We start from the raw sequence: 17,411 nt of genomic DNA, 5'->3' as shown, positions 1-17,411 counted from the left end.
GATTATGTATCATAGTTCTAATCGTAAATCTGATGAGTTTAATATCACATTGACTCATTAAATCCATGATTACGTCTGAAGAAATATATATGTATATATGTTTTCATAAAGATTGTAATTAAAAGTCTTTTGTACAAACTGTTAATGGTGAAAATATTTTAACGGGTAAGTAATACCCGAGGAATATTTAGATTTCACTTTAATAAGTTACACTGTACATCCTTCGAATCTGATTCAATAGTCATTTACTATCCCACTTACATCCCCAGATATACGAATCCATTCACCACAAAATAACCATTTTCATTCAATTTCATATTTGGATTTTGACCTATCAGAATCCAACAAGTGGCATAATGAAGAAACATTGGACAAAATAAAATTTGTTAGAAACAAACAAATTAACTATGAGAAGAATTTTGTTAAGAATCCACGCTAACTGTTCCTAGCTAACTGATTACATTTATTTATCGTAATTTTATTTACCGTCATTAAATTTCTGTTACTTAATTTACGCACTTTAAATATCGAGACACGTATACAAGGTTTTGACATATCATATCGACGCATCTGTATATATTATTTGGAATAACCATAGACACTCTATATGCTGTAATGCTCGAGTTCGCTATATAGGGTTGAGGTTGATTCTTAAATAATATATTTACTTTGAGTTGTGATCGAGTCTGAGACATGTACTCGGGTCACGATACGTATTAATTAATTCGAAAATTATATATGAATTATTGAATTATTAACTGTATACTACCAATATTGGACAATTGATAATGCTAAAAACGAACATATATTTCATAGCATTACCCCTCAAGAAAGACAAGCTTTTAGTTGCAATTGTTCTATTTACAAGTGATATTCGTTTAAATAATAAAAGGTGCAGACAAAAGACAGATTTGACGAATTGAAGACGCAAACGACCAAAAAGCTCAAAAGTACAAAGTACAATCCAAGAGGTTCAAATTATTGATGAGAAACATCTCAAAATTATAAGAGTACAAGACGCGAAACGCAAAATACAAGATATTAAATTGTACACAAGGACGTTCAAAAATCCGGAACCGGGACCAGAGTCAACTCTTAACGCGCGATGCAACAGAGCTAAAATTAAAAGTCAACTATGCACATAAATATAATATAATATAATATATAAATAATTCTTAAAATTATATATATATATATTATATATATAAATCGTCGGCAAAGAAGAAAACAAAGACATGTGAGATGAAAAAGTAGGCCATGCGATCGCATGGCCAGGAAGGCCAAAAACCATGCGATCGCATGGTGTCCTGTAGCAGCAGACATCCTATAAATTTCGCGTGTTCTGGCCATTTATTTACACATCTTTTTCTTCTCTTCATCTCACACGTATATATATATATATATATATATATATATATATATATATATATATATATATATATATATATATATATACGTGTGAGATGAAGATATATATATATATATATATATATATATATATATATATATATATATATATATATATATTGGTAGGATCAAGAGGGAAGTAACCATTCGGGGGGAAGCAAAAACTTTTTTTTCGTTTTTTGAAAAAACTTTGTTCACGAACATTATAGATGAGATAAAAATATGAACATTTAGTAGAGACACTTTGTGATAAATGTTTTTATTTTGGCGGGAAAACGCTCGAAGAAGTAAAATATAACAATTATCGTGTTTTTCGAGCGTATTTTGAGGTTTTAGTTATTGAGGTTTAGATATTAGGGTTTAGATATTAGGGTTTATAGGGTTTAGATATTAGGGTTTAGAAATTTAGGGTTTAGGGTTTGGATTTAGGGTTTAGATTAAGGATTTAGATTGAGTTTTTAACACGAACGGTCCATAAACCCAAAACACCAAACCCTAAACCCTAAACCCTAAACCCTAAACTCTAAATCGGGCTAAATTTTACTTCACATAACATGAAAAAAAAACGTTCATATTCTTCACGAACAATATTATCTTGAATGTTATTTTTGTCGATCATTTTTCCACCTAAATAATAACATTCATCACGAAGCGTCTCTTCTAAATGTTCATATTTTCGTGTGATCTTGATTCTGGGAAAAAAAATTTCAAAAAAAACGAATTTTTTTTTTTTGCTTCCCCCCGCTCCCCCCGATTGGTTACTTCCCCATTGATCCTGCCCCTATATATATATATATATATATATATATATATATATATATATATATATATATATATATATATATATATATATATATATTATAATTTTAATTTTAATTTTAATTTTAATTTTAATAATAATAAGGGTATGTTAGCGAATGTTGTAAGTGTGTAAGTCGAAATTCTGTCCGTGTAACGCTAAGCTATTATTAATCATTGTAAGTTATGTTCAACCTTTTTAATTTAATGTCTCGTAGCTAAGTTATTATTATGCTTATTTAAGCCAAAGTAATCATGATGTTGGGCTAAATATTAAAATTGGGTAATTGGGCTTTGTACCATAATTGGGGTTTGGACAAAAGAACGACACTTGTGGAAATTAGACTATGGGCTATTAATGGGCTTTATATTTGTTTAATTAAATGATAGTTTGTTAATTTAATATAAAGATTTACAATTGGACGTGCCTATAAATAACCATATACACTCGATCGGAAACGATGGGCGGGATATTTATAAGTACTAATAATCGTTCATTTAACCGGATATGGGAATGGATTAATAGTTAATGGACTTATTAAAACAGGGGTGAATTATATACAAGGACACTTGGCGTAATTGTTAACAAAGTATTAAAACCTTGGGTTACACGCAGTCGATATCCTGGTGTAATTATTACACAAAGTATTAAAACCTTGTTACAGTTTAAGTCCCCAATTAGTTGGAATATTTGACTTCGAATAAAAGAATAATTTGACGAGGACACTCGCACTTTATATTTATGACTGATGGACTGTTATGGACAAAAACCAGACGGACATATTGAATAATCCAGGACAAAGGACAATTAACCCATGGTAATAAACTAAAATCAACATGTCAAACATCATGATTACGGAAGTTTAAATAAGCATAATTCCTTTATTTCATATTTAATTGCACTTTTAATTATCGCACATTAATTTATTGTCAATTTAATTATCGTACTTTTTAATTATCGCAATTTTATTTATCGTCATTTTATTTATCGCACTTTTATTTATCTCAATTTCATTATCGTTATTTACTTTACGCTTAAAATTAAGTTATTTTTATTTTTAATATTTTACATTAGGTTTTAACTGCGACTAAAGTTTTAAAATCGACAAACCGTTCATTAAACGGTTAAAACCCCCTTTTATAATAATACTACTACTTATATATATATATATATATATATATATATATATATATATATATATATATAGTTTTAAAAAAATATATAGCGTTAAACTTGGCAAGTTCCCTGTGGACGAACCGGACTTACTAAAAACTACACTATTGTACGATTAGGTACACTGCCTATAAGTGTTGTAGCAAGGTTTAGGTATATCCACTCTATAAATAAATAAATAACTTGTGTAAAATTGTATCGTATTTAATAGTATTTTGTAGTAAAAACATAACTATTTTGTACCCCTTCGCTTTAACATCAAGTATTTTTGGCGCCGCTGTGGGAGAACTGCTTGAACGCCGAAAGCGCAACGCTATAAAAAAAAGGATTTTTATTAAGTCTTAGTTAATTTTTATTAAAATATACGTTTTAAAAATTAAAAATACAAACATAATATATATATATATATATATATATATATATATATATATATATATATATATATATATATATATATATATATATATATATATATATATATATATTTTTTAAGAGTTTGTTTAAAATATATAAAATTATAAAGTTTTTATTTTTATTTAAAAAAATTAAGTTTTTATTTAATTTTTATATATATTTTTTATAAATATAAAACATAAAAAAAAACATATAAAAAGTATTCGGGCCAAGGTACTGTAGCAGCCCAATTTCTGGCCTGAAACCCTAGCCCATGCGATCGCATGAACCCTAAGGCAAAAATCCCTGCGACCGCATGAACCTTTCTGACACGCCAGGTTTGACTTCCAACAACATTAATTACGGAGTAATTATAATTATTATTATTAAAAACCCTAATTAGGGTTAATTATAATATTAATTATTTTGTTTTTATTTATTTAATTTGTATTTTTAGTTTTAATTAGTTTTAATAAATTATAAAATTAATACTTTTATATAATAAATAATATAAAAATAATATTTTTATAAAAATTGTACTTTTTACAACTTTAAGTTTATTTTTATATTTTGTATCTTTTTATTTGTTTTAGCGTAATATTTGTATTTTTCGTTCGTATTTAGTTTTAAGTCATAGTTTTTGCCATAGTTATTTTTATTTCTAGATTTTTAGGCTTTGCCGTAAAATCCCTTAAGTGCTTTTTCTTTAGACTAAGATTTAGGTGCTTTAGAATTTTGCGACGCCGTTTTTTTTTTAGATTTTAGTACCTTTTTAAGTTATTGCCGTTTTAGATATAGTATTTCTTTTAAGCTTTAATACCTTTAGACGCAACATTTAATTTTTAGTTTTTAGACTTTTAAGTTTCGACGCACTACGTTCTTTTTATTATTTTTCGACCTTTTATTTTTCGACGTTTTCCGACGCGATCTTTTTCTTCCTTATTTTTCGCCGCTCTAGTTTTTAGGACTTAGATTTTTTTTTTCTATTTCTTCTCTAAAATTTCTTTAAATTTCAACGAAAAATTATTTTAAGTGGTTAAATTGATAGACATCCAAAATTTTCTGGTTCGCAGTAATAGTTGGATTTGTTAGTGGCGATTTGTGGGCTTCCGATTTAAAGGGTCCTGGCTACCTGCTGCATCTATTGGCTATTCAAAACGTGGGCAAAATCAAAAAAATCTATTAATTTGATAACTTATATAATTTTTATCTTTTATAACTAATAGGATATTCAGTGAATGCACCGAGCAAAATGTTCACCACCTTTTATACGTTCACCACCAGTAACTCGATCAAGACATCTAGCCAATATTGTCGCCGTTGATTTTTCTTTAGAATCGTCATCCAGTCGACCAAGTACTCCAAATCAAATTTCCGATAATCCATTTTTTGAACCTGACCTCACAATTGAGAATCCGGAGGATATTCAGGGACAATTCAGAGATCCTGAACCATTAATCTTTCCTCCGGAACTACCAATCATTCAAACAGAGATTGTCGAGGAACAAACCATTAAATCAGAATCCTCTAGTGATTCAGATTCAACAAATTCAATCATGGAAAATCTAGAACCTCTAAGTATGGAAGACCGAATGAGAGCTAAACGCACTGGCCAAGGTCACGCAATTACTCAACCCGACATTAATGCGCCAGATTATAAAATCAAAGGACAAATCCTACACATGGTAACTAATCAATGCCAATTTAGTGGTGCGCCGAAGGAAGATCCAAATGAACATCTTCGTACCTTTAATAGGATCTGTACTCTATTTAAAATCCGAGAAGTGGAGGATGAACAGATATATCTCATGTTATTTCCCTGGACTTTAAAGGGAGAAGCCAAAGATTGGTTAGAATCGTTACCTGAAGGGGCGATTGATACATGGGATGTTTTAGTTGAAAAATTTCTTAAACAATTCTTTCCTGCATCTAAAGCCGTGAGACTTCAAGGAGAAATTGTTACGTTCACACAAAAGCCAAATGAAACTCTATATGAAGCGTGGACAAGATTTGAAAAGTTATTGAGAGGATGTCCGCAACATGGTTTAGACACTTGTCAAATAGTACAAATATTCTACCAAGGATGCGACATCACTACAAGAAAAGACATCGATATAGCAGCTGGTGGTTCCATTATGAAGAAAACCGCAACTGACGCTTACAAAATTATTGATAACACTGCTTCCCACTCACATGAGTGGCACCAAGAAAAAGATATCGTTAGATCATCTAAAGCAGCTAGAGCCGATTCTAGCCATGACTTTGATTCCATTTCCGCAAAGATAGATGCTGTCGAGAGACGAATGGAAAAGATGACTAAAGATATCCACTCAATACGAATTAGTTGTGAGCAGTGTGGAGGACCACATTTAACAAAAAATTGTCTCAGTATTGAACAAACAATGGAACAAAGAGAGAATGTTTCATACATGAACCAAAGGCCTGAAAATAATTATCAGAATAATTATCAACCGCCAAGACCAATCTACAATCAAAATCAGAATTATAACCGAAATGTTCCATACAACAACCAACAAGGTCCTAGCAATCAACAAGTATCCAATAATACTTACAATCAGCAAAGACCTATTTTTCAAAACAAACCACCACAAACCGATGATAAAAAGCCAAATTTAGAAGAAATGATGTCAAAGCTAGTTGAATCTCAAACTCAGTTTTTCACATCCCAGAAACAAACCAATGAATAAAATGCTCAAGCATTTAGAAATCAACAAGCTTCTATTCAAAATTTGAAACAATAAGTAAGTAACCTAACAAGGTTAATAGGTGAAAAAAACCAGGAAGTCTACCTAGTGATACAAATGCTAACCCCCAGAATGAAACAGCTAAAGCCATTACCACAAGAAGTGGTATTACACTTAAACCACCTGAAATACCTGTAATTTCTGATGATGCTATTCCTACTCCACAAGAACCACAAACTGATCAAGATAAGGAAACTGAACCGGTAGTTGAAAAGGTTAATGAAGATAACACAGTTAAGGCTAAACCTTATGTTAAACCATACCAACCACCACTTCCTTACCCGAGTAAAATGAGAAAAGAAAGACTTGAAGCCGAGCAATCCAAATTCTTGGATATGTTTAAACAAATAAATGTCAATCTTCCTTTCATTGATGTAATTTCAGGAATGCCAAGATATGCAAAATTCTTGAAAGATCTAATCACAAATAGAAAGAAAATGGAAGAACTCTCGACTGTTACTATGAATGCTAATTGTTCTGCAGTGTTGTTGAATAAGATACCAGAAAAACTTTCAGATTCAGGAAGTTTCACGATTCCATGTTTTCTGGGTAGTCTTAGTTCAATAGAAGCATTGGCAAATTTAGGTGCTAGTATAAATTTAATGCTGTATTCACTATACGCTAAACTAGACCTTGGAGAATTGAAACCAACACGAATAAGCATACAACTAGCCGATCGATCAGTAAAATATCCTAGAGGGATAATGGAGAATATGCTAGTTAAAGTTGGTACTTTAGTATTTCCAGTAGATTTTGTTATTCCGGACATGGAAGAAGATTCTCGAGTTCCTCTCATATTAGGAAGACCATTCTTAGACACGGCTAAAGCAATAATAGACGTGTTCGGTAAGAAACTGACCCTAAGTATAGAGGACGAGAGTGTTACCTTTTCTGTGGATAGAGCCATGCAACAACCGCAATCTGCAGATGATACATGTTATTATATTCAAAATATTGATTCACATGCAGAATTGTTAGAAGAATTTCCAGAATTACAAGGAACAGGAGAATGTTCTTTAAGAGAAGGAACTGAACCAATTGATGAAACTGAAATGTTAGCTACACTAATGGCTAATGGATATGAACCAATAATAGAAGAAATTCAAATGCTAAAAGAAGAAGTCAGATATCGATACAAATAATCGATAGAGGAACCACCGACATTAGAGTTAAAGCCACTTCCAAACCATTTGGAATATGCTTATTTACATGGTGAATCTGAATTACCTGTAATAATATCGTCTTCTCTTACGAAAAATGAAAAATCTCAACTCATTTCTGTGCTAAAAGCTCATAAACCAGCTATTGCATTGAAAATTCATGACATTAAAGGAATAAGTCCTTCGTATTGCACACATAAAATCCTTATAGAAAAAGGTCATAAAATGTATGTGCAACGCCAACGAAGACTAAATCCTAATATGCAAGATGTTGTTAAGAAAGAAATTATTAAACTGCTAGATGCAGGTTTAATTTATCCAATCTCTGATAGTCCATGGGTAAGCCCAGTTCAATGTGTACCTAAGAAGGGTGGCATGACTGTCATCACAAATGAAAAAAATGAGCTTATTCCTACTAGGACTGTAACAGGATGGTGTGTTTGTATTGATTATAGAAAATTAAATGACGCCACCAGAAAAGATCACTTTCCCTTACCTTTCATTGATCAAATGTTGGAAAGATTAGCCGAAAATAGTTACTATTGTTTTCTTGATGGTTTTTCCGGATATTTTCAAATTACAATAGCACCCGAGGATCAAGAGAAAACCACATTCACATGCCCTTATGGTACTTTTGCTTACAAACGCATGCCATTTGGACTTTGCAACGCCCCTGCAACCTTTCAAAGGTGCATGATGGCGATTTTTCACGACATGATAGAAGAATGCATGGAAGTTTTCATGGATGACTTTTCAGTCTTCGGTGATACTTTTGAATCATGTCTAGTTAATCTTGAACGAATGCTTATTAGATGCGAACAATCAAATCTAGTTCTTAATTGGGAGAAATGCCATTTCATGGTTAAAGAAGGCATCGTTCTTGGTCATAAAATTTCAAAGAAAGGAATTGAAGTGGATAGAGCTAAAGTAGATGTAATTGCTAAACTTTCATATCCCACCAATGTTAGAGGAGTTAGGAGTTTTCTAAGGCATGCCGGTTTTTACCGATGTTTCATAAAAGATTTTTCTAAAATTGCCACTCCTATGAATAAACTCCTAGAAAAGGATGCTCCATTCATCTTTTCAGATGAATGCATCAAATCTTTTAATATTCTTAAAGAAAAACTCACTAATGCGCCGATCATGATAACTCTAAATTGGAATCTACCATTTGAACTAATGTGCGATGCAAGTGATTTTGCAATGGGAGCCGTTTTAGGACAAAGGATTGAAAAACGATTTCAACCTATTTATTATGCTAGTAAGACGTTACAAGGAGCACAAACGAATTACAGAACTACTGAAAAAGAACTCCTTGCTATTTTCTTTGCTTTTGACAAATTATTTCATATCTCGTTCTAGCAAAAACGGTGGTCTATACCGATCATTCTGCTCTTAGATATCGATTTTCAAAACAAGATGCCAAACCAAGATTAATCCGTTGGATCTTACTCTTACAAGAGTTCGATATTGAAATTTGAGATAAAAAGGGAGCAGAAAACCTCGCCGCTTATCATCTTTCTCTTCTTGAAAATCCTGAATTAGAAGTTCTAAATGAATCGGCCATACAAGATAACTTTCCTGATGAATATCTATTGAAGATAGATTATAGTGAAATTCCATAGTTTGGAGACTATGCAAACTACTTAGTATGTGGATTCCTTGAAAAAGGGTTGTCGTAACAAAAACGAAAGAAATTCTTTAGTGATATTATTATTATTAATATTATTAATATTATTATTATTATTATTATTATTATTATCATCATTAATATATTTATAAGTAGTGTTATTATTAGCATTATTAATAATACTATTATTATCATTTTTATTATTATTTTCATAATTCTTAAATTATTATTAAACTTATTAAAATCATTATTATTGTTATTATTAGTATCTTTTTAGTAGTAATTGACAACATTAATATTATTATTATTATAAACTATATTATTATTATTTCTATTAATATCATTATTAGTATCTTTATCTTTATTTTAAAAATTATCAGTATTTTAATTATATTTATAAATTGATTGTTAGATGGAAACAAATTATTCATAACAAAGTCTCTGATTAGTACGAATATGCTAAAAAGCAAATTTCCAGTTTTATTTTTATCTGATAAAATCCCTTTCATCAACTGCTCAAGATGGGATATTGTATGTTATTGTTATTAGTCGATCTCAATTAATCACATTAGGTTTCTACTTTAATTATTTAGTTCCAATTATATACATATAACCACGACATTGTGTAAATGAAAAACAGAAAAAAAAACTCAGAGTTTATAAAGCTCGATATCTCTGTATTATAATTTTTTTTCAAATGTTTAAATTCAAATCAATTTCAAAAACTAGAATTACAGTTGTGTTAGGAATCATACACTAAAACTTACTGCAAGATATCAAATCCCAATTCGTTATATCGACTTCGAATTTTTGAGTCAAAGTTATTTATCAAAAAGTCAAACTATTCGTTCATCGCAAAATTTGAGTTCGATTTGATGTTTTAAGTTCAATTGACGATTCCAGTAGTTTCTAGGATTGATTTGAAATGTATTTCGTGTTATAATCTTGGGCTAATACGTTCTTAAAATTGAAATCATTTAATTTTTTTTCTCAAAACCGCGACTGCAGTTTATTCCTGTATTCTTTTATTTTATTTCTCTTATTTTATTTTTTCAATTAAAGTTATCACAAATAAAAGTTTCTATGTTGATGTTAAATCTTAAAACTAACCAATAAACTCTTTGTTTGTTTGTTAAAATGCCTTTAGTCGATTAAGTTCTTGGAAGAAAAAGAACAGTTAGTGAATGGGTTATATACTGTTGGCCTGGGTTTTAAAAACAGAAATGAAAGGAACGGAGGAGTGGTCAAGGGAGTGTTTGTGTTAACGAGTGGTCGCGAGTTCGAGCCCGGTTCGGGACATTTATTTTTTTAAAACCGATACTTTGAAGGTAGTTCCCTTTTTCTTTTATTATTATTATTATTATTATTATTATTATTATTATTATTATTATTATTATTATTATTATTATTATTATTATTATTATTATGATTATTATTAATGTTATTATTAGAAGTATAATTATTATTATTATTATCATTTTCGTTACCATTATTATTATTAATGTTATTATTATTATTATCACTATTAGTTATTGTTATGGTTTTGATAAAATTAACAATATGACTTCGGTTATCATTTTAGTAATATCATAAAGTATTAATATTATTATTATTATTATTATTAATGATATAAGTATGCTTATTATTATTATTATGAATATGATTATTATTAACATTGTTATTATTATTTCGTTATATTCTCGAAGTAAAGTATCATTTTATTTTTTAAATTATTATTATTATTATAATATTATAACAAATAAAGATTTTGTACATAAAATATATTTATTACATATACTATAATTATATTAGTATTGTCTATAAACATTTTTATTATATATATATATATATATATATATATATATATATATATATATATATATATATATATATATATATATATATATATATATACACACACAAAATAAACCTATATATAGTATATAAATTAAGATATAATATATAGATAAAATTTAGTACCAAATTTTATATAAATATTATTTAACTAATAGATGTAAGTATTTGATTACCATTATATGTTTTAATATATATACAAATGGTATAGGTTCGTGAATCCAAGGCCAATCCTGCATAGTTCAATATCGTCATATGTATTTTTACTACAAAATACAGTATAGTGAGTTTCATTTGCTCCATTTTTAAATGCTTTTGCAATATATATTTTTGGGACTGAGAATACATGCGCTGCTTTGATAAATGTTTTACGAAATAGACACAAGTAATCGAAACTACATTCTATGGTTGGATTATCGAATCGAATATCACCCCTTTTAGATTGGTAGCCTAAGAATTAGGGAACAGAAACCCTAATTGACGCGAATCCTAAAGGTAAATCTACGGGCCCTAACTCCCCCCATACTGGAAAATGGTATGCTTTACTACTTCGAGTTATTAATACAGATGGATTTCTGTTTTGGGGATATTCTATATGCATTATGTTAACGTCGGTTACCAGGTATTCAATCCATATGAATGATTTTTATCTCTATGTATGGGACGTATATTTATGAGAAATGGAAATGAAAATCTTGTGGTCTATTAAAATGATGGAAATGAATGTTTATGATAAACTAATGAACTCACCAACCTTTTGGTTGACACTTGAAAGCATGTTTATTCTCAGGTATTAAAGAAATCTTCCGCTGTGCATTTGCTCATTTTAGAGATATAACTTGGAGTCATTCATGACATATTTCAAAAGACGTTACATTCGAGTCGTTGAGTTCATCAAGATTATTATTAAGTCAATTGAAGTTGGATATATTATGAAATGGTATGCATGCCGTCAACTTTCAATGTAAAGAAAGTTTGTCTTTTAAAAACGAATGCAATGTTTGTAAAATGTATCATATAGAGGTCAAGTACCTCGCGATGTAACCAAATGTAATCTATTCGTCCAGATAGATTAGGACGGGTCATGAAAGAAATTTCGTCCCGAAATTTGATTAGAATGGTCATGGCTGACAATAAGTATGTTTCCATAACAAATATGAGTTGATAACTATAGTTTTATCATCATTGAGTAATATGGATAAAACCATTTGATTTTGTGAGGAGTACGAGTGAAACTATCACAAACGTGTGAAATGAGTAAATGCAGGTTTGACTTAACCGGTGACGTAGTCATGGCTAGTTTCCGGATTTCAAGGGATTTAGAGAGAAAATCTTCGTAATAAGATTTGATTCTTCGATAATTAAGGAAATTAGAATCCTCTTCGGTTAATTGCGATGATCTGTCTCGATTTCTCTGTCTGCTATTTCACTATAAATCCACTCTCTTCGTTTTCTTATTTCCACAACTTACACATTCTATTCTTTCTCCTTCAATTCATACCTTTAAAGAATTCGTCAATATACTTCATCCAGTTCTGATTCTTGATATACTCTTATCTTTCATATCTATCGTTCTTCTTTTTCATCTGCCACCGGAGGAATCTATTCACTTCTATTATACTCTTGGTTTTAGAATGTTTTTAGTTCTCCCGTGTCTTTATGTTGCAATACTTATTGATATACACGGTTTGTAATTTATGCACTGTCGTCGGGCTTTATATCTTTCCTTATTTTTCGGAGTCCCGGCTCTTGTCTTTCTATAATCATTGACATCCACAGTTAACGCTCTCTCCCATTTGCTGCGATTTATACTCCCATTTTTATTTCAGAGCTTCATTCTTTTGTTTTCTCTTCTTGCGATTAAGCATCGTATGTAATGGTCCAGAATTCGTAGATATGAATTTCGAAATAAACATAGTTAATATTCTAAGAAGGAAATCGTAATGACACGATCTTAATTTGTCAAGTTACCAGAATATCCAAAAAAGACTGAATCATCAAGAAAATATTTTCTTGATATTTTTAGAGGTTAAATAGAATACCAGAGTCGTGTAACATGGCACATGATGACGGTATGGTCTGTGAATCATCACGTTCCATTTAGAAACTCAGCATGACTTACTGTAATATAATCACGTTGATCAAGTGTCATTATATTATAATAAATCATGCTTCAGTTCCCAACACTACTTCAAAAACATTCTTATTTTAAACTCGAAGGTTTCAGAATTTATAAATTAAAATAATTTTTTTATGATGTAATGGAGATAGCGCGAAGAGGTAGATGATTTTGGATAAGAATAATTATGGAAATATCTTCAGAAATATGGAGGATATTTATAGTGAAAGATACGATGATATCTTAGAATTTCTAATATCAGAGGATGATGAAGAATATTGTCCGCATGGGTTTAGAGCCAGGAGCAAGGTAGTCGTTAATGACTTCAGTAGATACTGAATCATTTGGATTCTATGAAGGTAGGTTTTGTCTTTGTGATTTATCCACAGCCTCCTTCATACTTTACTCAATCCGTTTTCTAATTCCAAACCTTTTCTTTTTCTGAGCTTTGTCAGCACACTATTCTTTATCATCAAACTTTTTACTGTTAAGGTCATTTACAGTTTTTTTTGCTGCTTCATCAGCATTTTTCAAAATTTCGAGAACTAGTTCGCAGTTTAGGGTGTTTTTCAGAAACTTCACATTCGAAGTATGTAAATCTTGGAGGTAGAAGTTATATGTATATATAACTGTTGATGTAGACATGCTGCGAGATTTCAAAATACTGATTGCTGATTCTCAATAATTGGTATGGCAATTCTTGTTACAAGGTGCGGCTGAGTTTATGGTAGGGTTCCAATGAATATAATGATTTTTCTAAAAATCAAAGATCAGCGAAGTTGTTGGTAAGTTTATTGCTAATGTGGTGGAACATAAACGGTTCCTCGGTAACGATGGCGAAAAGGCAACGTATATATCAAGGTTATAATAAGGCTATTTCGACTGAGAAGTCGAAGTTGTCTTACTGGAGCTGTGACAAAACTGACTACTTTGAAAAGGAATTGAAAAGTCATTTTAGCTAATAAATGCCAAAGGGTCTGACACGGATACGTGTCGAACTATGACTTTGGTTTTCGAGAGCTTTTCAGGTACATAACTGTAGGTAATATATGGTTGGATCATCATCTCGATTGCTCATTATTTGAAGTGTCTTCAGGACTTTCAGAGGGTTTGAACATAGATTGTAATCGTTAATATACATATGATGTTCTAACACAGTTTTGAAGTCAAAGTATAGGTTCGAAAAATATAAGGATTTAAGAGTGATGATTTTGGTTATATCTCGAGTTGAATTCTGAGATTTCAAAATCATAATATGTAATTAGATTTTGAATGAGTATGGTTGTTTTGATTTCTATGAAAGAATGTATATTGTTCTGAAAATAGTGAGTATAGTTGATGATTGCTGAATCAGATTCGAAGAATGTAACATATTAATTGTGAATTTATATATCTCTCGGGTATTACCTACCCGTTAAAAAAATTTTCACAACTAATATTTTGTACAAAAGAATTTTATTATAGTCTTTATGAAAATATATATGTGTATATTTTTTGCAGATGTAATACAGATTTGATGAGTTAATACCCAATTAAGCTCATTTGATCTTAGGCTGAAATTAGAAATGAGTAATCTCTAACATTAGAGGTTACATAATCTTCACAGATAATTTCACTAATGTGATCAATACTTCATTATTTATTCTTATAGATATTTCCTTAGTGAATCATGTTGATGCTCATAGAACTCTTGCTAACTTCGCAAGGTACGAATGATGTTTTCTAGAAAGTTTTGAGTACATCGAAAATAAAGGTGTAAAATCAAACATGTATTTGAATAATACACTTGGTTTATTATGAACTGAAATTCATTGAATTGAAACAGATTTGGTAATTAACGATGGTTAAGTCGTTAATCGAAGGATTATAGCATATTAGTAATATGAATTTAACCGAGTAGTATCTACCCTTATTTAATTCATACATAATAACTTAGTACAAAAAGATTTACTTTGATCTCAAAATTTATATATACATATAATTTCTTCAGAGGGAATGAGTTAATACTTCATAACTCGTTGATACAATATACACGTTATTGATTCGTAATGATGTCCACGGTTATCCTTGAACTGGTGGAGCTTGTGATGTTATAGGTGCTGCTGATTCTGATGTTACTGATGGCACTCACTGTGCTGGTGATGCTACGGTACTGTTGATGCTGCTGATAAAACAAGTCTAGCTTGTAAATCACGCATCATTCTTGTCAGGGTTACTTTTATCATTTCGGTCCACTCATCTGATTTATGGTTAGGTCTAGAATAAGTAATCTCTAACACTTTGGAGATGACATAATCGCCGCGGAATATTTCTCCAATGAAGTTATGAATCAATACTTCATCGGTCATTGTTGTTGGTACTTTATGGTGTGTATGACGTTGAGTTTCGTGGGGTAGTTTATGATGTTAAAGCATGGGGTGTGGATGTTGTTGCTGGTGGTGGTGATGGTACTGTTGGTGTTGTTGATGGTGGTACTGGTTATGCTGCTGGTGCTGCTGCTGGTGTTTGTAACCTTTACACCATATTCTCCAAAGCCACTACCCGAGCGCGAAGCTCGTTAACTTCTTCTATTATGCCGGGATGATTGTCTGTTTAGACAAGAGGATAAATAAGATCTAGGATTTGATATAGTATATAATCGTGACGAGATACTCTGGAAATGAGAGAGACAATGGTGTTTCGGACAGGTTCGTCGGTAAGTGCTTCAGGTTCTTCGCCAAGAGGGTAATGTGATGGATGGAAGGGATCACCTTCTTCTTGTCTCCAATGATTGAGGAGGCTACGAACCCATCTTCAATTCATCCAGAATAGATGATGGCTGATTGGTTGATCCATTCCGGTCACACTGCTTTCGGAGTTTGAGTGGGATTCCATTTCAGAATCCGAGGGACTTGAACTAATGACGAATTCCATTTCGTACGATTGAATAAAGGATTTTTCGATATAAAATGATTTTCCGGCTATCAGATGGTATTCTAATTACATAGAATATCTATATATATATATAGAGCAAAAGATTTCGTAGATTACGGAGGAATTTACGGAATATGTCAGGCAAAGTTTACAATAACAGATACACTAAGATATGATTTAGCAGATACGCTAAGATATGAATTAGCAGATATGCTAAGATATGAATTTTGTCTATACACTATTCATGAAATCAATGCAGTAAGACGTGTCTAGACTAAGAATGATAAGCAGGTAATTTCTGACAGTAAATGATAACCAAAACTTTTTGACATGCAGCTAAGGTTGAAGTCCAGACTCACTAATGCATCCTAACAACTATCAGTTAGACATACTAATGCAAGACCTGGTTCGCTAAGACCACCGCTCTGATACCACATGAAGTGACCCGTCCTAAACCATAAGGACGAATACAATAACATATGATTACATCGCGAGATATTTGACCTCTATACGATACATTTTACAAAACATTGCATTCGTTTTTAAAAGACAAACTTTCATCACATCGAAAGTTAACGGCATGCATACTATTTCATAATATATCCAACAATAAATGACCTAATAATATTCTTGATGAACTCGACGACTCGAATGTAACGTCTTTTGAAATATGTCATGAATGACTCCAAGTAATATCTCTAAAATGAGCAAATGCACAGCGGAAGATTTCTTTAATACCTGAGAATAAACATACTTTCAAGTGTCAACCAAAAGGTTGGTGAGTTCATTAGTTTATCATAATCATTCATTTTCATCTTTTTAATAGACCACAAGATTTTCAAATATTTAATTGTACACGTAACCCGAGTACAAAATAATACGCGTAACCCGCGAATTAAAAATCATTCATATGGTGAACACCTGGTAACCGACATTAACAAAAATGCATCTAGAATATCCCCATCATTCCGGGACTCTCATCGGACATGATAAAATCGAAGTACTAAAGCATCCGTAACCCGGATGGTGTTTGTTAGGCCCAATAGATCTATCTTTAGGATTCGCGTCAATTAGGGTGTCTGTTCCCTAATTCTTAGATTACCAGACTAAAAAGGGGCATATTCGGTTTAATAATCCAGCCATAGAATGTAGTTTTAAGTACTTGTGTCTATTTCGTCAAACATTTATAAAAACATCG

The 17,411-nt window shown here is 30.9% G+C and overlaps 1 non-coding gene across 1 annotated transcript; it reads right to left on the bottom strand.

Moving 5' to 3' along the window:
• Positions 1-5,712: 5,712 nt before the first annotated feature.
• Positions 5,713-5,819, bottom strand: LOC139860614 (small nucleolar RNA R71). The gene has a single exon (XR_011763242.1). It is a non-coding gene; the product is annotated as a small nucleolar RNA R71 (small nucleolar RNA).
• Between the last annotated feature and the right edge of the window lie 11,592 nt (positions 5,820-17,411).

The sequence above is a fragment of the Rutidosis leptorrhynchoides genome, chromosome 7 (assembly GCF_046630445.1).
Source record: "Rutidosis leptorrhynchoides isolate AG116_Rl617_1_P2 chromosome 7, CSIRO_AGI_Rlap_v1, whole genome shotgun sequence".
Lineage (NCBI taxonomy): Eukaryota > Viridiplantae > Streptophyta > Magnoliopsida > Asterales > Asteraceae > Rutidosis > Rutidosis leptorrhynchoides.
This window is presented reverse-complemented; position numbering and strand designations above follow the sequence as displayed.